The sequence below is a fragment of the Anas acuta genome, chromosome 1 (assembly GCF_963932015.1).
Source record: "Anas acuta chromosome 1, bAnaAcu1.1, whole genome shotgun sequence".
In the NCBI taxonomy this organism is placed as follows: domain Eukaryota; kingdom Metazoa; phylum Chordata; class Aves; order Anseriformes; family Anatidae; genus Anas; species Anas acuta.
Window position 1 is genome coordinate 95,576,446 of NC_088979.1, and position 22,902 is coordinate 95,599,347.

General features: G+C 45.4%; 1 long non-coding RNA gene across 1 annotated transcript; it reads right to left on the reverse strand.

Moving 5' to 3' along the window:
- Positions 1 to 9,278: 9,278 nt before the first annotated feature.
- On the reverse strand, positions 9,279 to 15,151 carry LOC137850191 (uncharacterized). Its single transcript, XR_011092343.1, has 3 exons — positions 14,485 to 15,151; positions 10,040 to 10,127; positions 9,279 to 9,419 (listed from the first exon to the last, which is right to left on the reverse strand). It is a non-coding gene; the product is annotated as an uncharacterized lncRNA (long non-coding RNA).
- Positions 15,152 to 22,902: the final 7,751 nt, after the last annotated feature.

Consider the following 22,902-nt stretch of genomic DNA (forward strand, 5'->3'; position numbering starts at 1 on the left):
ACTCAGTTTCCATCCTCAAAATTTACACCAGGTTATTTCACATTTCTTCACTCCTTAATTGCTAAAGAGCAATGATTTCCAGACATTCCAGCTTTTGCATGTACTCATTCAGCTTGAGGCTTTTTTTGCTGTATGTGGTATTTGAATCTGAAAGCAAGAAGCTGTCGGATGTTGAAAACAGACATGGTGAGAGGGAAGTGGTAAGTTACTATGCACCCTCTGCAAACAGGCTGTCTTTGAGTTCATTGGAAGTATTCAGCATTTCCCACTGTCTTTCCTTGGATCTGGAGAAACTTAACAGCTTTGGAAGTGAAAGCTCCAAAAAAGCTCTGTTAGCTTCAGTACTGTGGCTACTCTTTCTGTCCTTGCTGTGGTTTCAGGCCATGAATACTTTTCTTTTTCCCCAACAAAAGAATCCTAGCAGAAAGAACTCCTTTCCCCAGTCTTTTTATTCATTGGAGTTTAAGGTTAAAGGGAAGAGAGGTTGAAAGTGATCTTCCATGTTTGTGATCAGTGGTTGAATTTAATTTATTAAGGTCTTTAATTTACCTGCTAACATATGTAACTTACTTTCTTCTTCACAGAATCTCTTTGCAGTTTTGTCATGAGACACAGCTCACTGCTTTGGTACTTGCCATTCTCATCGAAGTGTCCACTGGCTAGAGACCAGTCTGTAGAGGGCAGACAGCCTGTGCCATCCGAAAACTTGGAGACAAGTTCCCCCTCTAATCTCCCAAATGTAGTCTTAAATGATCAGGGCACCTAACCTTGAAGTTGCCCAAAAGTCTGCTTAGAAATGTCTAGCACTGCTTTGATCCTGATGATGCTGTCCCCGAATCTCTGTGCTCAACTTGACATGTTGAGCTGAGACTCGTGAATCAGTCACTCCATGCCAATCTTGCGTTGTAGCCACTGTCCAGCTGATTTCCTGAAAGCACAGTGAATATTTTCCTTGCAGATGCTGTTATGCTAATAGCAAGAAATTTAGTTTAGCTTTGCCTTGTGCCCAAGGGAATTTGAACCTGTGCCTTCCATCACTGTAATGAATGCTCTTAGGACTACACTGTAAGGCCACCCAAGCTTCCAAGACTGGGGCTAGATAAGCAAAAAGAAAAGTGAGTGTTATTATACTTTGTTAAAGAGAAGGTGGCAACTGTTTAAATGTGTGTTCTGGCAGAAACAAATATCTGTTTCATTTTTGTGACAAATACTCAGCGCATGAGCATCCTAAATATGGCTTTCTAAAAACAATAATCCGGTAACTTGGGGTCCCAGGTTAAAAGCATCTTCTGCACCTTCAAACAGACCAGCCTTAGGCATTTTAGGGAGGAAAACAAATAATACAAACTATTTAAAGATGAAGTAAAGCGGGGAGCGCTATCCTAGTTTTTCCTGTCCCAAAGGCTGTAGCTACACCTAGAAAGCTATTCACTCCCCTGCCAATGGACCAGTGACTATGTTATAATGGCAGAACAGCCAGTCCACAAAGACTGCAGGACGTGGTAGCTCCTGGTGGCTCGAAATCTGACTTGGCCTTTAGAAGAGGTGTGCCCATGTCCCTTTTACTTGCAGAGGGAATTGTCTCAGGCTATTCTGGGTAGGAAAGGAGTGTTCTGGATAAGGGGCCATCACTGCCATCCTTTATCTGAGGGCACTCTCTAATTCAGGAAGCTCTAATATTGGGAGGTATGTCAGGACTGTGGACCCCAGCCTGGGTGGCTGTCTTCCCTCCGGACGGGCAGTGGGTGCCTCTCAACACGCTCATGTCTTAGGTCGGTCCTTAGTGTGTCCTACTGGCTGACTTCAGAGCAGCAAGCAGGATTCCTCGTCACAACTCTGTCCACAACGTGTTTAGAGCCTTGACTGCAGTTTGCATTCTCATTGACAACCTACTTAATTGCTTCTGCAGTGCGGGGGCATTTACCTCAGATGTCTGTTATGCTGAAGACTTGAGGGAAGCCCTGTCACCATTTGTGCTTTCGTTGTTGTTGTTTTCAGGTAAAAGCACTACAAATTACTACTTGCAAACTCTTATTGCTGAAGATTATTTTTTGATTTCTCTGTTCAAGGGATTCCTGTGTTGCCTGTGTTCCCATCTGCAGAGCAGCACTGGTGACTTATGTTTAATAAAAAGAGGTTTTAATTCGCAGCCCTTCCACAGCCTCTCTCCTTTCCCCTTGCTTTTCAGCCCGGCTCTCCCGGTGGGGAGAGGCCGCTCGCTGACTCCATTTCACCCTCTCCCCAGGCTCCCCGAGGCACCGGGTGCCCCGTGGTGCCACGGCCGGCACACATCGACGTCCGAAGCCCCTCGACGGAGCGAGTGCAGGGCCAGGCCTGGTGGCGGCCCGTCCAGCAGGCTGCGAGGGGCCAGGCATAAACAGAGGCAGCTGGTGACACAGCATGGTGTGGCGGGCCCACGAAGCCTGGCAGATGCGGCTTCAGCTGTTACCGGGGGCCGAGCACCGGCCCCCGAGCCTGGGTCAGATGAAGGAGCCGCCGTGACGGTGACAGGGCGGTGTCAAGCTGCCACTCTCCGCCTGAAGCCTGCCATGGCGCAGCGGCAGCACAGCCCCAGCCCCCCGGTTCTGCAGGCCAGGGGACAAAAAGATCACGTTTATCAAGGACTGCGCTTTTGCACTGAGCTCGGCAGTTGCGGCAGAGTTCTGCTTTTGGACTTTAGGACTTTGCTCAAAGCTGCTTAAAAAAAAAATAAAAAAAAATCCTCTGCTAAATTACTGCATGTAAAGCGTGGCTTCTTGTTACTGATAGGAGTTTTGTGATACAACAGGAATCGGACTGACCTACTATTCCCAGCACCTCACCTTCTCCTCTTACACCCCCGTTTTATTCCTTTCTTGAAAAGTGGTAGGCTGCAAGACCATCAAGCCACATTATGGAGAGCTGTGAGAGCCTGGGAAAGCCTGCCGCAATTTCGGGCCGTGGCAGAGGTGCTCTGCGGCTCTGCAAAGCTCCTATCTCACTTGGTGGTAGCCTGCAGAAGCAAAACTGAGTTAAAATGCTCTGTGGCTGTAGGTGTTGTTACTGCAAAGATGAGATCTGTTATGAAATAATATTTATTTATCATTTTGTGACATAGAGGATATATAGATTATATAGAGGATATATAGATATAGATAGATTACCCACGCAGATTTTTTTTAGTTGCTTATTGCTGTATATAAACACCACACTGAAAGGCATTAAACTTGGAATTAGAGAATCAGACTTTTTACTTCATTATTTTAAAACTTTCTCCTGTGGAAGTTAATCAAGAAGCTTAAAAAACAACCCTAGTAGTTTCTTTTTGACACTTCATGTGCACATAAGGTAGAGCACAGTGAGTATGGTCATGCACAAATATACATTTATTTCTCCACTAAACAAAATAATTATAATGTTTCTAAAAATAAAATCTCTTTCTTTTCTTTTGTCAGGATAATCTTTAGCTGAGTAAACAGAACCACAAAAGGAAAATAAAGAGAAATCCCCGGCAAGGCATCAAGAAAAAGCATTGTGATAGGCCAGCTTTAGGTCTGCAACTTAAAAGGCAATGTCTTCAGCTGCCCTGCATTCAGGGCACTGCGGTTCTGTTTGCCAAGGGATCAGGGGTAGGCGTTTGTGGATCAGTATCAATTGAAGCCTGAAGCAGCATTGCTCCATTGCTGGTATGGGTGTCTATAGAAACTGATGTAAAAAGAAAAAGGGAAAAAAGGAGAATAAAGTATGATGTTCAAAGACTATCTGGTAAGAGATGTTCTCGCTCAGTCCTGATCTTTGCCGAAAACTTGGGCTTGTGTGAGCTGGGGAAACGCAAACTCTGACTGTACAACACGGTCTGTCACAGGGATTGCTTGCTTTTTAATCCTAGGCACACAAAATTAAGCCCTGAATTTGTGTGTATTTTGATGAAATACAATTTTGTTCAAAATTTTATTCAAAATACAAAATTTGTATTTTGAATAAAAGCTGTCTTATCTGGGGGGCATTATGTAATGCTCCTTTTTACCTTAGCACATCTGGAAATCAGGTGAGTGTTTTGTATCACTGGGACAGTTCATTCTTACCTACCTGCTGTTTTAGACTACCATATATACTGGAACTGTGATTTAAGAGCATCTCCCTCCTATACAGATATACCTATGCACAGATGTTCCTATATACCAGGCTGCCTAGGGCTTTGCTCAGGCAGATCCTGAAAACCAAGGAAGGGCCCTGCACAACCTCACAGCTTGGTGGCTTAGCCCAGCAGAAGATGGCCAAAGGCAGGAGGAAGGAGTAGTAAGGAGTGTACGGAGAACACTGAAGTCTGCAGGCAGCACCTGGAGGTGGTGTGGAGTGGGGAGCAGTGGCTTAGGAAAAAGAGTCTGAAGGAGGGAATCGTCTGACAGGGTGTGCTGACAAGGGAGGGCTACTCCTGAGGGAGCAATTGCCTCACTGTTGCTTCAACACCCATTCTGTGGGAGAATTCCCTTGTTTGCTGAGCTTCAGAGTCCCCTCTGGACCTGGAGCCAGAAAAAAAAAAACCTGAGACTATGCACAGGGTGGGGCTGCTGGGGAGAAATTGATCCCTGTGGGTGGAGGGGGCAGGGGGTGTTAGGTGATCCTGACTGCAGAGTATTTGGTACTGATCCCAAAACACAGTACAGCAACAGCATATCAGATAGCAGAGCTGAGTGTAAGTTAAATCAGATTTTTTTCTATCATCAAAATATACTGTCTGACTTGTACGAATGTAGTTCAGAAATAGTCTATTTTTTTACAATACCTGTGTGATTTAAGAATGAATAAATCTCAGGACACTTTCACAGTATATCTGGTAATATTTTAGCAGCCGGTACAGGAAAATTATTTTACAACTAATGACATAGATGTGCTGTGCACAGAAAAAAATTACGAATTTTGCCCTTTTTTATTCTCTTTGGCATTATTTACTGATGTCATTTACCTGCTTTTTAAGGACTATTGTAAGATTATCTGCTCTTAAGGCCACTGCTCCTGAGACCAGGGAACTGTTCTGCAATGTGGGGTCAGCCTAGAGGTCTGTGGACACCAAGGGTTTCCCACCAGCTACTCCTCCAAGATTGAAGACTGCATTTGCTCAAAACAAAATGCCTGGCAGCAGCAGTTTATGCAGAAATGCTGGAGATGTCAAAAACATAGCAGGTCAATTTGTCCACTCCCCATCGTAGCCGTGTCCCTCCGGGATGCCTTTCTTCTCCCGCTTTGTCCTGTCTAGTCCAAGCAAGTGACAGGACTTCTGCTGTGGGATTTACTCTGTAGATTAATGAGCTGCAAAACTTCACATATGTTTAAATGATTGTACTTGCTCCCCCCGTTTATACCTCCGTTGTCAATAAGGTGGCGGGAAGGCCAGCGCGAATCCATTTATCAAGCCGTCTCGCCTGCGAGATGCGGCCGGGCTCAGCACCTGACATGATAATAAACACCGCAGCTTTAGCACCTGATGTTAGCGCAAGGTGCCTTTCCTCTCCAAACATCTGGTCCCCTGGTAAATTGTTCCACTCGCCGCGCCGCTGCTCCCCGGGTTATTGCCGAGCCCGGGCCGGTGCGTGCTGCTCCGGGTCTGTTCTCAAGTTGTCGCGGCGCGCCGGCCGTATGATGACAATTAGAGGCAGTTAGTGCGCAGATGAGGCTCGCGAGTGGCAGGTGGCGGGAACGGGGCTCAATTAACTAACATGCACAAAATCCTTTGCTAATGAGGCTGGGCCACCCCAGACGAGCAGGAAAGCATGTGTCGCTGACAGCAACAGAGGATTTGAAACTGAGAGGGAGAGAAACCGGTCAACAGGTATCATCGGCGGGCAGATAATCCTTTCTATCTCACCGCACGTGGATTAAGGCATAGGTTTAAGGCTGCACGCTGAAAGCCAGCAAGTGAGGCCACTACTTGCTGGGGAACTGGGAAAAATCTAATTTCCCCATCTTTAAATCTCCAGTCTTTTCTTTTCTTCCTCACTATCCTGCTCTTTCGTGAGAGCTGGGCAATGACTAAATCATTGTATAAAATTAAATCATATCAAATTGTATAAAATAATATCAATTGTATAAATTGTATAAAACAATATCAATTGTATAAAATTAGATCATATCAAAGTAAATCATTTTAAAACAATCTAAAAGCTGTTTGGGACACACTACTTAAACCCCTGGCCATTTTAGATGGCACAACATACTACTCCTTGTCTTTCTGTGTTAAGCAGCACTTTAGAAGATATAATCACAGATAACCCCATCAAGTAATTTTGTTTTTAGCAGGTCATAAGGCAACATTTTTCTTTGGACTAAAACTCCCTGTTGATGTGAACATGAAGCCACTTCTAATCCTAGCCTCCAAATACTGCCTCCCCCTGTTCATTTTATAGTGGTTTGAAAAGGGATCAACAGCTGTGAATATTTTTGAGTGTGTCGTATACAATACCTAAAATTCTGCTAAACTCCTGTTTTCCACAGAAAACCCTGTTTCCCTGGTGGTGACTTGACATGGACAGTGTGTAGTGACTTGTTTTCAGAGTGTCTCAGTAATATGCACGTGCATGAAACTGAGAACACACAGACATTACAGATTCAGCGTGCCAGAAGAAGTCCCAGCATAGTACAGCACATAATATGCAACGTAGGTCCTTGTGAATTGATGCTGGTCAATTACTATAAATTTATTTCAATGGCAGTTTACATTTAGAAGGAAAACAAACAAACAAACAAAACAAAACAAAACAAAACAAAAAAACACAACAGTTTCTTAACTACTATGACAGAAATGAAACACCTGTTTATACCCCTCACCCAAGCCTGATCTTTAAAATTCTATTCCTAAATTAAGAAAATTGGTAAGAGAAGTGGCAGGGATAAAGTAACTGTCTATGGATGGAGCCCATGCTTTGTGCTGGTTTGGGCACTGCAAAGCACTTGGATCAGTGTTGAGCCACCCCCCCAAACCTCTGCATGCTCTGCACCTCCAAGTAATGAGGTGAAGCACAATCCAGACTGTGGATGTCCCTGTAGTCCTTCTGAGGCTCTTGACAATATTGCAGTACATAGGGGGTTGTACCTGTTTCTCTAACTGCAATGACATAGCATCATTAGGCTTGAAGAAACATGAACTCTCCTTATGCTGTCTCACTGAAGCAAGTTAAAAAGGAAAAATGCCCTCCTATGCTTGATGTCATAACAAGATATATAAATAAGTTTTTCCTCATGACTTTAGGGGATTCTGCTCTCTGGAATACCTTTGGCTCAAAAAGCCCTTAAACACTTTTGGTTGTGTGAAGGCTTCGTAGGGACATTAACGTCAGTGTCCTGGATGGGCTTTAAAGTAAGCAGCTTGCCCTTGAAAATTGGGGAGGGGGGACCAGACTGATAGGGTGAAATTTTTTGCTTCCTACCCCAAAGCAGTGTTTGCTGTTTCTGTGGGTTTCAGACAGCTGCTGCCTTCTGCTGCACCGGACCCACTTCTGTATGGGGGAAGATGCTTGGTCATGTCTGTATGTGAATGTGTGCCCAGTTGAAACAAAATGCTGAACACCTGCAGATCCCATGAGCATTAAATGACGTACAAGTATGCAGCTCTTGTAAATTATTACTTATTATGAGGAAATGAAAGAGAGTGAAATACTTTTAAACACTTCCTATATTTTGAGGACAAAAAAGGTGTGTCATTTTCAATCTACCTGTAGGATCCTTTATGTAAAGATCATCAGAAACTTTTTCTTTTTTTTTCCCCTGGAAAATGAAAAGATAGAAAACAATTTTGAAATACAAACCTAGTTCAAGACTCCCTGAGTTATGGGTAATCCCAATACAAAGTAATGACTTTGCCCAATCTTCAGGAAAAAAAAAAGGTACTTCTCAATCGATGTGTCCCATTTTACCTTTCATCTTTGAAGACCAAAGGGAGTGTTTTGTTTCAGTATAAACTTAGTAAAATAACTGTAGGAAAAGACTCAAATACAGGCATTGTTGAGCGCTGCTTTTGAGGAGCCTACAAAGCAGAGAGATGGACTCTGAAAGGGAAAACTTCCCCATGGAAAAGTTACCAGACATTTGTATGTGGTATGGGAGCTACCTGTTCTGTCGGCCCACCCATAAGGTGGAGTCCTCTCAAAGTGGGCAATAGAGAGCAGATGATTGCAGTGTAACACACTGTAACATGCCGTACCAGATACTGAATTGTTTATGTGTGTGCTTAATTTCATCCCAAGCATTTCAGGGTTTGCAAATCACCCCTGCAAGGGTTTAGCTGCACACTGTCCGTTTGTGCATACAGAAGAGTGCCTACGCCCCATAGATCACTTTGTAATTCTTAGGGCCCTTAATATCCTACAGTACAACCAAGGGGGATAAAACAAGAATAGTCGGAAGCCGTACCCCTGCCTCTGTTGGATAGGATCTGTTTCTTTTCTGACATCCTAAGCTTGAACTACGGAACCTTTTCTGGAGGTCAGCATCTTCTTTGCAACACAGATTCAATGTCCTTAGTGGGTGGCATATGTGCAATGGGCCATGAGAAATGTTCATAGTGTTGAGATTAAAATAACCTCCCAGGCTAGAAGAAATATAATTCTAATTTATAACCTAACTGTGGAAATTATTAACCCATTCCTCACTCCACTCTCATAGATTTTATTTCTATTCTTCCTCCAATGCACTCTGCTAGATAGAGTATTAAACAGAACAAGGCCACACACAATTTAAGAAAAAAGCAGGGGTTTGGTTAAAAACACTTTTTGAAGGGGAACTGAAATTATTATTTCTACTGTAGAGACATTTGCACCTGGATGCGTCACAGCATGCTTTAGAAAAGGAGAAGGAAGGGGAGAAGTGTGCTTAGTCAGTATGATGGGCTAAAAAACAGTGGCAGAAATCAGTGTTAAAATCTCCTACTGGATAATACTTCATGGGATTTTAAGGGTAACAGTCTTGTAGATTCTAAAGAATAGAGGTGGGTTTTAAGAAGCAGGTGCTCAGTGTGCATAAGTTATTATAGATATATTGTTTGTAGTGGATCTTTGCTGATTTACATCAGTTCTGAATAAGAAGTCAGAATGCTTGAAAGCTATTTGGCATAAAGAGAAAAACAGTGGATGGGAGGGCTAATGTATTGTCATGAAGAATTAGAATAAAAAGCTGTGCGAGAGGGCAGTGTGAAGTAAACACAGCAAAAGGAAATCCAGAAGCATTTATGACAGATTACATCTAAGAGGAAGGCAATTCTGAGAGTGTGACATTATTTTTTTTTTTTCCTTGTGAGGACTCAGATGCAGATTTTCCACTTTGTACTTTAATCTTACAGAAATACTTTCTAGGCAAGGCACCAAGAAATCAGCTTTTCCATCTTCAGGGCCATCTCCCCATATACGCATTGGGCACTGGCTTTCCATGTGGAAAAAGTCATCTGCATTCTGTGAGAGACAAAATGTTGTACACAAATACAGATCTAAGTAGTAAAAGATTAGGATTTAACCATCCCTTTCACATTGCATTCTTTCCTTTGGAGAATTGAATGCCACCTTGGGAAAACTGATGGTAAAGCCTTTGCTTTTGGAGATCTTGATTGTAGGTGAGTGGGCAAAGAGAGGTACATGTAAGATGCTTACACATAGCTCATACATACACTCTTAAAAAAAAAAAAAAAAAAAGCTTCTTCCATGCAACGGGAAAACCAATTCACAGAAAGTTTAGGTTCAACTGCACTTCTTGCCTGTGAAAGAGCTGTCAAATTATCTTGGGCTGCACCGAGGTATTGTCCTTAATTGCTCTGATAATGCTCCGTTTTGACAGCTACAATACCTGGTTCAACATGGCTGCTAACAAAAAAGTCAACCATTAAGTATGTTTTCTTAAACAGTGACTGATCAGTTGTTATCTTTCAGCATCTCCAGCTAATTAGACATCACGAGTCAAAGTTAATTTGGTGGAAAACATTTCTCGACTTAATGACATTTATGGGCAATTAGGCACGTTGCAGAAAGGAATACACATTTACATTTCAGCCTATTTCCAGCGCTTAACAAGAACCCACCTCTTTCTCCACTGGAGATTTCTGGTTCTCTGAGGAATATGTTCGATGCAGACACCACAGGTCCTCTTGTTTTTCTGGAAACCAGCAACTGTTTGCACAAAACGAGCTACCACTCAATAATGAGGCATAGACAGAGGTAAAATTAGGCACAATGAAAGCTTTTACACTCTTTAGACTCCTGTCTCGTCATGGCAAGAACTATGCCTAACTCTAGGGTAGTAAAAACTGAAGGATGGATATTGAGTTGATATATTACATTTCTTCCATCAAGTTCTTCTGAGAGATGCTTATACTCTTAAAAACCTTACAGGTTTGACAGAGAATTTGAAAAGGTAATACATGACTTTTACCCTGTCCCTATAGCTGGCCTTTTCTTGCCAAAATCCTTTTTTCTTTAGTCAAGCTTCCCTTTGCAGAGGCTAAATGACCCTTTTTCCCCTATGTGCTTATGCTTTTTTTTTTTTTCTTTTTAAAAAAAAAAAAAAAGTTTTTGAAGAGGAAGCCAGAATCCAATTTGTTCCTTCTAAATTGCTGTGGGCTGAGGGATCTGGGGAGGAAAATGAGTAGTCCTTGCTAATGACAGGTGGGTATGGCCACCCATGTGCGCCCCATTCCCTTTGGACATGGATGTGGCAGGGTTTGGGAAGAGCTGCCTGGCTGGCACCTACTGGCATTGGCAGAGGGATGGGTTTTTCCTCCCTCAACTCAGCAGGAAGTTCTCTGTTGAGACTGTTGCCTGCTTCTTATTTTGACAAATCTTGCAAAAATGTGGTGTGCATGAGTATTTCCAGTGTCACATAAAGCAGAAGTTGGTCAATGGCTCCAAAGGCCATGTGGGCTGACAAAGCCTGGTTACGATACCCCCTCTCCATAGGACGTTTAGGCTAAAAAGTACTGGAAATGAAAGGTAGGCTGAGCATGCAGCTATATCCTTCTGGTTTGCACCACCTGTACAAATTGGTTGTTCTGGGCTTAGCCCTGAGAGCTGAGGCCACAACCACAGCCTAAGACAGGACAGCCAAAGCCTAAAATACCTGTACTTGATTACAGGGAGCTGGAAGCATCCACAAAACTGGTGTGGGCAGATGTCAAAGCACATTCTTCTACACCTTCTAAGAGCTCTTTGCAATGTCAGGCAAGTAACACCTGCAGGGAGCAAATTGAGTTGTTCTGGGGCTCGTGCAGCAGGATTAGGTCTGGGCCACTTTCTGCTTGTGGCGCTAACCACGCTGCTTTTAGAGTGCACATTGACCAAACATGAATACTTAGGGTGTATGGCATCTATAGCCAAATAGTGCAGTTATCTGACTTGGCGTCATTACCTGGAAAATCAATTTATTTTTAAGTAGGTACCTGCGAGGGCAAGAAAATGGCAGACCCAGCGGGTGAGGGGCAGGTCCCAGCCAGGTGCTGGGGTGCTGTCGGTGGCCCTGAAAGCAGAAAATTAGGAGCAGAGGAGGGCATCTGCGGTCCAAGCCGCCCCGCTCTGTTTGCTCAGCTCACTCTACAATTCAACGCCTGTCAGTAAGTCGCCTGGCATTTGTTAAGACATGAAAGTAGCGCGGCCGGGCTTTATTTCCAGGAGCTCTGTATTACAACTGGAAATGCCACCGGCAATTAACGACGCAGCCCCTCCGCATTATCCATCCCTCCGGGGCGCGGCATTGATTTCTCCTCCCAATTACCGCCACCAGCTCCCCCCTCAGCCCGCCCGGGCCTGGGCCCTTGGCAGGGGGCAGCGAGGGGACCCGGGACCGGGCCGGAGGGGACCAGCAAGCGGCGCTGCCGCTCGGGGGACCCGGGGAGCCGCCGGCGAGGCCGTCCCGGAGCCCCCCGGCTCCCCCCGAGGCTCCCCCAGGCGCCGGAGGCGCTGCCGGGCCCCGGTGCTGCCCGGGGAGGCGCTTTCGGTCCCTCCAAACTCCTCACACACCCGGAGCCGTGCTGCAGGCGCCCTCTTGGGTAGAAAATGCGTGTCCCCGGTTGTTTGGTGCCTTGTCAAGCACTGTCCCGCGATGGAGGGGGCTGAAGCCTCTCAGCTCTCTCCCCTCACACAGTCCTTTGTGTGTTTCCACATCCCAGGGGCTCAGATATCCCCTTGGATAACAGAGGGGTTCCCGGGGCGCTGCCCCACGCCGAGGACTGTCGTGCCCCTCTGTCCTCCTGCCGACACACCTCTGCCTCCCCTTTTCCCTCCAGTCCCCTTCTTTTTCACCATTTGCCTTCTAGCCGAGCCCCTGCGCCCTGTTCCCCTCCACTCCTCTCTCTGCAGGCATTGCCCGCGATGCACAAGGTAAAAGCCCCGCCACAAAGGGAACCTTTATTAACCCAAAGCAGGGCTGGACTGGGCCCTGCAACCACTACATATGCTCTGAGCAACCTGTCTGCTGCTCCCACACATCTCAGAGGCCTGTCTGATACCAGCATCGCTGAGAGAGAGAAGCCACGAAGAAAATGTTTTTGTGCATCCTCGTGCTATTTCACCCCCAAGGCATCACCCTATTGGGGGTCAAAGAGAATAAACACCCCACTTCAGAGATCGAAATACAGAACTTGTTGCTTAATGCTGTCTTCTCTGTACGCTATCACGAAAGAAGGGAAAAAGCCCTTTACTGCCAGCACCTTTCTTACAGGTCACAACACAGATTAGAAAAATAGTTATTGCAGGTAAAGCACTGGATGGATGTTCACAGTCTCACACAAAATTTTGGCTCTGATACAGCCTTGCCACCTGATCCTGGGTGAGGCATTGAATCCTGCACTCTTTTTGCCTCTGTTTTCTGTGTGTGAAACAGAAGCACGAGCACTCTTTTCACACAGCCAATGTAACCATAATTTCTATTGGGTTCGGGCAGTGCCCGTATCCACCTGGAACAGGGCTTGGATAACTCTGTGGGTGGATTCTTTATTTGTTGGCTTCTTGTGATTTTTGTTGTAGACAGGAGCCAGGGTGACGGGCTTGTTTTCCAATCCTGGGTAGCTTTGAAAAGACCCACGCACCAGGCACGAGAGCTGCTGCTTTGGTTTTGCAGCAGGAGGGCAAGGAAGGTTTTCCTGCAGAGCTCTGGCCACGGCGGCAGCGAGTGTCAGGAAAGCAAACTGGACAAAGGGAAGGTAGAAATTCGTTCTGGGGGTAGTTCTGATTTGTCACTGGCAGTGAAAAAGTTAAAACTCATAGGGTTATTCATGAATTCCGCTTTTTAAAAACATGTCCCATTAAAATGCAGATTTAGTCTTCCATTTGCAAAGAACATAGTTATTTCAAATTCTGTATGGGAATCCTTTTTGTATTTGTATCTTTTGGGTAGAAAGTCCAGCTGCCTCTTGTGAGATTGCACATATCTCTTCAGATGTCAACAAATCATTGAAAAGTGTCAGAAAGGGGGAAATGAAAGATAATTATTCAAACCATGGAGAGCTACTTTGAAAGTGAATAGAATCTGTCAGATAGTCTTTTGAGAACAGCAGTTGGCTGCTTGTATTGGATATATTAAATGGACATATCTAGAGGCAAGGAGTGCTGTTTTAGATTCGGATCAGTTTAAGTTGGATTATTTTTCTGGTGGAGGTGGCTGAAACCACCAGAAATTATTGAGGGGAAATTAGTGGGGAAGGAGCTATATATGGATCTACTGTGACATATTAAAAGAAATAGTAAGCTCTGTAAATAAAATGCCTGTTCTTTCAGGGAAAGAAACAGCAGCTTTACATATTTGTCTATTATATTTTAAAACTGCAATAGAATTAAAGACGGGGAGGATTTGACAAAAATGGAAGTAAATAAGCTGGTTGCTGTGTAAAAGGGCATATTTCTGAAAGAAGCACATCACAAAGAGCTTGGGGAAGTCACCATTATATCCGACTATTAGAATATTACTGAGAATTTGCTTAGACTGACACTCCTTGCCCAGCCAGGGGAACAGTCTGACGGTGCTGCCCCCCTGGTGCTGCCAAACTCGGCCCTACAAATTACTTCTTGCAGGTAAGTTGGGGTGTCCCACATCTGAAGTCTGCCATCAGACCAGAAATTTGTCTTTTTTTTTTTGTTGAAAGGCAATATTTTACAAGGCACAGAATGCAGCCCAGTAAATGGCTTTAAAAAAACACTGCTGTAAATGCATGCTCCTATATCTCCCAGCACACTTTTTAGGGGTTTTACCCTAATTCTCCAGAAATGGCAAACATCTTACAAGTTTTCTGGAATATCAGTGAGCACGGTGGTGCAGGCAAATGAATGAGAGGCCATGTGCAGAAGCTCTGTGATTTAACTGCATTGATCCAACTACCGTATGTGGTTGCAACTGCTGTATGTAAGGGAGACATGGAGCAAATAAAAAAGAGCAGAAAAGTACTGAAGGTGAATGAGAAATACATGCAGGTGGCAAGCTGCAACCAACATGCTAGGTTGTATGTAAACAGCAGAAAAACCTATAGCAGCATTCATTTACCTTTTGTAGCACATAATCCTCTGGAGAGGAAGACAGACCGTGAAGCAGGAGCGTCTGCTCTGAGCTGGGAATGGCTGGTGCTCCTGGTTTTGTTTCCTTTCCAGCTGCTTTTCCTTCTCTCAGGCAGCACAGAAGGATTTTACCCCTATCATGAAGGCTCAGAGGGAGTGCTGGTTCTGGCATCTCATACAGGCAGCACTTATTTCTGCTGTCTGCTTGGAGGCGGATGCTCCCTGGTTCAGCTTTCCTTTCTACCTTCTTGCAGCAATCTAGCTTGCAGCTTTTGCCTCTTAAATCTGGTTATAATTGGCACACCTGGAAACCTTTCCTATGTACCTGTGCTTTATCACAGAATAGTTTGGGTTGGAAGGGAACTTAAAGACCACCCAGTTCCTGCCATGGGCAGGGACACCTCCCACCAGACCAGGCTGCCCAAAGTCCCATCCAGCCTGGCCTTGAGCACCTCCAGGGATGGGGCACCCACAGCTTCTCTGGGCAACCTATGACAGTGCCTCACCACCCTGACAGTAGAGAACTAAAAAACAAGCACAATGCATCCTGTTGCTTACTGGCTATTAAAAAATTCCTCCTGGCATAAGCCAACCCACCAGGTTAGGTCACGAAGCCTGACAGATGTGAGCTAGGACATAACTGTGTCAGGATCTAGGTGCTCCAGATCATCTCATGGAAAGTCTAGGTTTTCAACATAGCAATGTTTTCTGCAAGCTTTGAGCACAAGTCAAAAAAGGGAGATGTTATTTTAAAGTTTTCTTGAGCCACCTTTATTTGAACTGAATTTCCTAGATTGTCCAACAACAGCAAATTGAACATTTTATTAGATTACATTCAGTGTAATCTAATCCTGACCAGCACATTCGTTTCCAAAAAGCACAGGTAAAAGGACATTTTTGCAACACCCATTCCATTCACAGATATGCCGTAGCAAAAAGCTGAGATCCTGGTCTCAGCTCCTCCTAAAGCCAGAAAAGACCAATGACGGGGACTGGGTCCATGCCACTGCAGATGCTAAGAGCAGCCCTTGGAGAACCTGAAAACTCCCTTGCACCTTGAGTGCAAGCAGACTGGTAATTTTGGTTCAAGTCCTTCTCTTTTAATACTTTCCTTTCTCTGACCCACACATGTAACAGAGAATTTTTCTTCCAGCTTCCAATGCACAGCGCCTCATGCACACAGACCTAGCACAGCTTTTGCAATAGGATTATTATTTTTTTTTGGTCTGAGTTACAGCCACCTTCTTTCAATATCGTGACTTTATTATTTCTAGCAAAGGAACTTTGCAGGGGAGCAGGAACAGACCCCAGAATCCTCAATATCATCTTTGTTTTCATCTTCCCCTTACCTGCAGGAAACATAGAATCATTGGAGAGTTACTTCTAGAAAATTGGGAGCAACTTAGGTGTGCTTTCACTTGAATTTCTGTTACAGTGATCAGAAAGACTTTCTCAGAGATCTGGGCAACCTCATCAACTTCTCAGAAATCCTTTTTAGGGAGGAAGGCAAGCTCAAGGTGACCTGACTAGGTTTTGGAGTAGATGAATCCCCATTGCTCCCCCCTCTGGGCTGGGTGCCTCCCTCTTGTTTCCTTTCCAGAAGAGCCTGGGACAATGACATGCAACCCTGGAGAGCAGAGAACATCTTCACAAGGGAATTCTCTCCCCCAGCTTCCTCTCACCTGTCTGGGAAATGTGTTTGGGGCACCCAACCCTTGGACAACTGAAGCCAGGTGTGATGAATCCCACTACTTTTACTCAAACACTAAACAGCTGGAATTGCAGTTGGGGTAGGAGGTAGCTTCTTCCCACCTGCTCATTATGGTTACGAGAAAGGCAAATTTTATGGGAAAGACAAATTTTTACCCCCTTTCTCTGCTTCATTTGTTCACATGCAGATGGTGTGCCAGCAGCTGGCTAAATCAGCACACAGCACACATCTTCGCCCGTGCTGAGAACCACTGCATGCTTTGCCCCCTTTCTGCAGCTGGAAGCTGGTGGCAATAAAGCAGGGGAAGGAGAAGGCATTTCATTTATTTATTTTTCTTTTTCATTCTTATTTGTTTTCTTCCTTTTTCTTATTCCATTGTCTGAAGCCAGAATTGAACTTCCCTGCAAAGTCACGGCTGATTTTCCCTTTTGGTTATCTCAGTGTTAATCCACCATGGTAAGGGGAGTTACTGCAGATTTAGGGTAATGTACAGGAGAGGAGAATCAGGGCTTGGATCAATCCAGTGTTGCTGTTCAGAGGGATTAAAACAAGAGAGAGGAAGAGAGAAAAGGAAGAGCTCAAATGAAAGAAGTTTGAGAGAAACATAAAATTGTTGTCATTGGGGAGCTATGCACTTTCTCCAGGGAGTTTTGCTACCAGATAATCTTTGAGATGGTGGAACAAGGTATTTAAATCTCTGCTTAAATACAGGAAAAGGAAGAAGAAAGTAAAGAGCCGCCAAAAGGAAAAGGTGTCTTTTTTTCTGGCAGAACAATCTACCTCTTATGTAAAAAAAAAAAAAAAAAAAAAAAAAGTTTCTGTATCCTACTGATAATTATGCCTTCAGCAAAGGGTCTTTTAAATTCAAATGTCTTTTTCAGCACTTGGCCTCGAATAATCTCTTCCTTTCAACCTGACGATGTTGGTGGGTTTTGTGCATGCAGATATATGTATTTAAAATTAGTGTGCTTGGGATTTATGTGAATATTTGTTAAATATTCACATATAGGATATGTGAATATCCTAACAGGATAAATATTCACAATAGGATTTTTCGGGGTTCTTGTACTGGCCCCCAGGAAGTTTGCAGGATTTTTTTCTGCCAGGTGTTGTGTGGCTGAGAGGCCCGGGTCTGGAAACCTACGTGGGTAACAGAAGTACCATGCCAAAAATGCGGCAACGTTTAATGATTTGTGTTGGGGAAGTTTAATCCTTTGGGTGCAAGGTTTATAATTCCACAGCGGATTAGCAGCCCTGGCCATTGAGCACTCTAGGTTGGGGACCGATTTTTTTTTTTTATCTAACCTGGATTTGGGCTTGCAAACTGTATTTTCATATGAAAAGATAAAGTTCAGATATTCAGGTGTTCGAGCTAAGCATGCTATAATATAAAGGCATTTTATGCCTAAGGAAAAAAAGATAAAAATTGTGGGTCAAAAGGTTTTCTGGTGGGTTGAAAACAGAGGTTTAAATTGGTCCCAAATGTGATTACAAACATCCAAGATAAAAGTGGTCAAGATAGTTTGCTACTGATTTTTTTTTTTTTTTTTTTTTTTTGGTCACTGTAATTATAATTTTGATGCTATGAATTATCTGAGGAAAAAAAAATAAATAAAATAAACCCTGCTTAATCTGCAGAAGGAGACTGCTTTTTTCAGACAGGTGCTCTCACTGTTTTAAAGAAGAGCCATTTCACCCCTAGCACCATGCCCTCTTTCCCTTATGGAAATACCAAATTTATCAAAGTTTTTACAGCGAAGTAATTCCCCTCTCTGTTTCTCTCCTCTCTTACGATTCTTGCCTCTTAATGCCTATAAACCTGTGGATCTGATCCTGCCCTGATGACGGGAATAAAGCTCAGCTCTTGTGCAGCGTGGAGGGGAGATGCATGCGTGCTAGCACGCCTCGCTACAATGATATCCTTTAGTCTGCCTGCCCATCAAAGCGCCTCCCAGGCAAGCAGACATTCAGCTTAATAAAATGGGAGTTAGGCTGGTGTTAATCATTCAGGTTACCACGAAGCATTCCCACAAAGTCTGTAAATATTCACACATGGGCCGCATTGTCTCTTTAAAAGGATTAGTCTCTTTAATTAGATCTATCATTCCCTTTTTCCGAGGTTTCTTTAAAAGATACAGTAGTACGAGCACTGTACCAGCAAAGATAAATTGCCTCCTTTGAGAGAGTGACATTTCCCCCATTGAGATGGGCCCTTTTCTGGGGTTGTTGTTTTGCCCCATGAAGCAGCCATTCAGGTAGCGCAGCGCTGAGAGCGCCTTGTTAGAGCTCAGAAACTATTTGTGAGGCCGCGGCAGACTTGGACTTTCCAACTGGCACCGAGGAGAAAGAGCCGCTTGTTCCCCCGCTATCGGGGAAAAAAGGGCTGGTGCAGGTGGTGCTCCATCAGTAAGACGCTGTTGGAAGAAAAGCTTGCAGGTGCTGGTGCTGCGAATGGGCGCGCACTTCCTGGGCCCAGAGCGAGCTACAGAGGACTGCCAACCCCACACAGAACCGCACTGTTGCCTTACGAGTGAATAAAAAAAGATGTTTCAATGCTGTCGTCGGATCTGGGTGGTTTGCCACCGAGGACAAAAAGTCTCCTGTAAAATTTGATTTAAATAGTCCTATCTCACTTGCGCTCTGGGTGACCAGATTCAATTGTGCTGGTGTCCCCTGTGCAGTATGATATCATAGCTTCAGAGGAAGGCTTTATTTGGAGGTCACATTAGTTTGTCCTGTGGATGTAATCATTTTTTGTGCCATGGACAATGTTTTACTGTGGAGATATGGGCCAGATGGCTCAGCCACTTGCAGTCCAGCGTTAAACAGGCTCTTTATTGTCCGTGAATAAACAGAACCTATTGTCTGTCCCTCATGAAACTCTAGTGTCCATCACTGTTTAAAGATGAAGTATTAAATTTTCATGGCTTTAGGGAAGAATATGTAAAACAACAAGTAAAAGGGGTGTGGGCTTCCAAAACATATCCTCATTGTCCATCCTTTTTTTTTTTTTTTTTCTCCCCTTTGCAAATGCCCGGGAGGTATTTCCATGCCTTGCCATTGTTCCACGTTGCTAAGCGCTCGGGTCCTGCTTGTCCTCTCCCCCCGGCACCGGGAGCATCTTCCACTGGGGTGCCCCCATGGCAGGGGCTGCGGAGCACCCCTGGGGGGTTTCTGCCCACAGCCCCATACAGGGATGCCGTGGCTGGGTGGGGAGGTCGATCCCAAGCCCATCTCTGGTTATTTGCTGCTTTATATCCCCAAAGGTTCCCCCTTTGCCGTGACTCTCATGAGCTGGTAACGCACAGAGTGCTGGCCAGCAAGTGAGTAGGAAAAATTGATCTCCCTCAAGACCAAAGAGGTCAAATTCGGGTGTTTCCCCAGGTTTTTCCCCCAGGCCCTGCACAGCAATTCGTGTTTGCTTTTTTTTCCCCCCACCCCCTAAAGAAAACACGCATTTTCTGTTTAAACTCACCCCGTCCACAGCTTCCTCTATCGCAATGTCAGAAGTATTTCTTTCCTCTCTCTAATTGCAACCAAAGCCAACCTTGACTGGCAAGGAGAAAGTCCCTGACAGGTTTGGGTTCAGTCCAGACCTTCTCAGAGAGTCTGTCAGCCGACTGTTTGACAGTATGCAAATGTATGCAAATGGGGGGACACTGGATGAACACCTGCAGAAAGTGTCCATCCCCACTCCCGCTATGCTCTACCTCCTCTGCACGTGGGGCTTTGAAATGCTGCTTCGTCTCCCTCTGTCAGTTTATTATGCGTTTGTCAGCAGAACGTGGGGCTGGTGGAAACTGCACTCTTTGTCCTGACGGGCGGCAGAGCCCCATGTGGACCGGCGAGTGCCAGGAATGGCGCGATGGCTTCTGTCCAGCCCTTGTGAATCCTTCTTTCTGTCTTTAGGACCTTCGCTTCAGCATCCGAACCCTTTCGGGGTTGCCTGTGTCAAGGAAGGCCTTCTGTTTTCCTGGGAGTAAAGGCATCATATTGGTGGAGTCTCAGCAGAACAAAAAAAAGCTCTTTCTCGCCAGCAGCTGGAGCGCGGGGCTGCGAGGGGTTGTGCATGCACGGCATGAAAACCTGCCTCTGACTCACGCCAGTTAGGGAGGAAGGAAGGAGAGGCACCTTGAATAAAGCAGTGTCAGGTGCCTAAGGGACACGCCGGCTGCCACAGCCACAAGGAATGGGTGTGGGGCTCCCCGTGGAGCAGCCCCTCAAGGTCTGCAGGGTCCCTGCATGGAGGCTCCACATGCAGGGTGGACAATGGGTGTTTTTTTTTTTTTTTTTTTTTTTTTTTTTTTCCCTAAGCTGATGATTTTTAAATAGAGAGAAGAGAGAAGGGCTGCAAATTTGGGAAAGTTCGGGACCCTCAGCATTGCCACATTCCTGTTACAGGCTGGGCTCACTGCAGTCATGAGCTGAATCTTGTCTGCCTTGGGCAGAGGGGGTGGAGGCCCGAAGCCAGGCCCTGGATGTCGAAATCGCTATTTTTGGAGAATCTGCTGGGTGGATCAAAGATACATTTCTCAAGCCAACATCTAGTCAAATTGTACGTGGGAGGATGAGAGCTACCCAGTCCTGTGGGGCAGCTTTAGTTTTCGAATGCTAAAAATCTGAATAAGTTGATTTTCCTTGTGGGGCCTGAGGACTGGATGGACTTGCTGCTGAGCCTAGGCCACAACCCCAAACACCTCCAATAGATGTAGGGGAGCTTTCAGACTGGCTCACAGATATATTACCCTAATCCATGGCCTCAATTAAAAATCCTAACCCCTGTGCCAATGCTGGGCCTCTCCTGTGAATCTAACTTCACCAAATGAAGCCACATAACTACAAAGTCATAACCCACAGGGGCTGCCTTGTGAAAACCTGTGGCTAAACAACACGGTGTGCACCATGAGCCTAACTTTACACAATAGTAATGGTTAAATTAGGATTCCTGGGGCTGCTTGTGGAGAGCTGGGCAGGTAGAGGTAAGATTTGCATGTTGCTCAGTCACTTGCATGAGGAAAAGCCAAGCCATATTGGACTTGATATCCGTGCAGGGAAATGTAGGTGAATAGTCCAGAACAAAAGGCAGCATAGAGCCACCACAGACAGGGCTGGTACTCAGCTCCAAGGGTCTTTGGACTGCCAAAATACCCCTCAGATTTGTTATCCTGGTGTGAGCCTACACTGCATGGATGTTACTTAAACCTGGCCATAAAGCACTCAGTCACTTTTCCTAGGGCTTTTTGCTTGGCTGGGGGTAAGAGAAAGTGAGAAACAGGCTGTTCTGCGTGGGTATAGATGGGCAGCAAGCAGGGTGCCCACCAGGGCTCCCCTGGCACCAGGTTTTTCATCTGCCTGTCTGGAACAGCATGCTCAGAGGGACCCGCTCTACTTCTCACTGCACCCTATTGAAATTAGTCCACGCTTTCTCCGGAGGGAAGAAAATAAGTGCTCCTGCTTTCTGGCTCTTTTTTCTTCTTACACTTTGGAGCCCAAGGTAGCTGCATTTAGCAGCTTTAATGTCCTTTCATTGCTGCTGCTTGCAGGGTTGTGGTCACTCAGGCAGCAGTAACTTTGAAAAAATGACCCGTCTACACCCAAACAATAACAGAATCCCCCTTTTTATGTTGGCAACGCCCCCTGCTTTCTGTTCGCTTCGGGACTCCCCACGTAGACGCAACTGTTTGACCAGCCTTCTTCTGAACAACTTAATTAAGCAAAAGAAAAAGTGTCAGTTTCTGCCAACCCCGCAGAAACAGAACTGTGGGGGTAAAAAGGGTATGCGGCCTTAACCCGCATTCCTGAGCGGGCTAACGAAGGGAGACCCTCGCGGCACTGCCAGGCACATCCTGTCGTGGCACGTTGGCTATTGCACCGATATCAGAGTCCTGGTCACCCACATCCCATGGGTGCTGTGGTCCCCTCAAACTGTGGGGTGCTTGCCTGGGTGTTTGAGCAGGATTTTTCCTCCTGGGGACAGATTTGGGTTTGGCAAACCAAACTGCTCAGCCCTATGCCACAGGCTCCCTCTTTTCTCCGCACCCGTGCCGAGAGTCTGGTGGCTGTGCGTTGCACAAGTGGGTCTGCTGCTGCTGCAAAACCTCCCCTCCGCAAGCTAACAAAATACCAGAAGAGGATAGCGCAACATTTATTTTGCTTCAGAGACTGGATCTGCTCCACAAACATCAGAGCATCCTCTTCTTATGCTGGCGGGATGCCCCTTGACCAGCCAGCTGCTCTCTGTCCAAGGAAAGGGATGAGGCTCTCACCACAAGGGCTTTGAGGGCCTGAGCTTTCATTGCGGGCTCCAAGGGAAAAAAAGTTGCTCTTAACCAAGGAGGGAACTATGGAGCAGAACTGTCTCCCTGAGTTATGTTCTTCCTTTCTGTCTTTGTCTCCATTAAAAGAGCATAAATTCATTTTAGGCTACAGTTCGGCAAAGGTCGGGGGCTGATCTGACTTTGCACAGCGCGCTTACCGCCTCCGAAATCAATGAGCCGGCTGTTCACCCTGCACAAGCAGAGCGCGCATGTGGGTCTTTGAAGGACCATGGCTTTATTTGGAAGAGAGTTAGGCTTGCATTGTTTCTTTTCAGATAAACACCGCGTTTTGCTCGCACGGTGCCCTACACTCTCCCACCCCAGCCACCTCTTTTCTTCAATCATAGCTGGCAGGCAGGAGCCTGTGTACTTCTGAGCA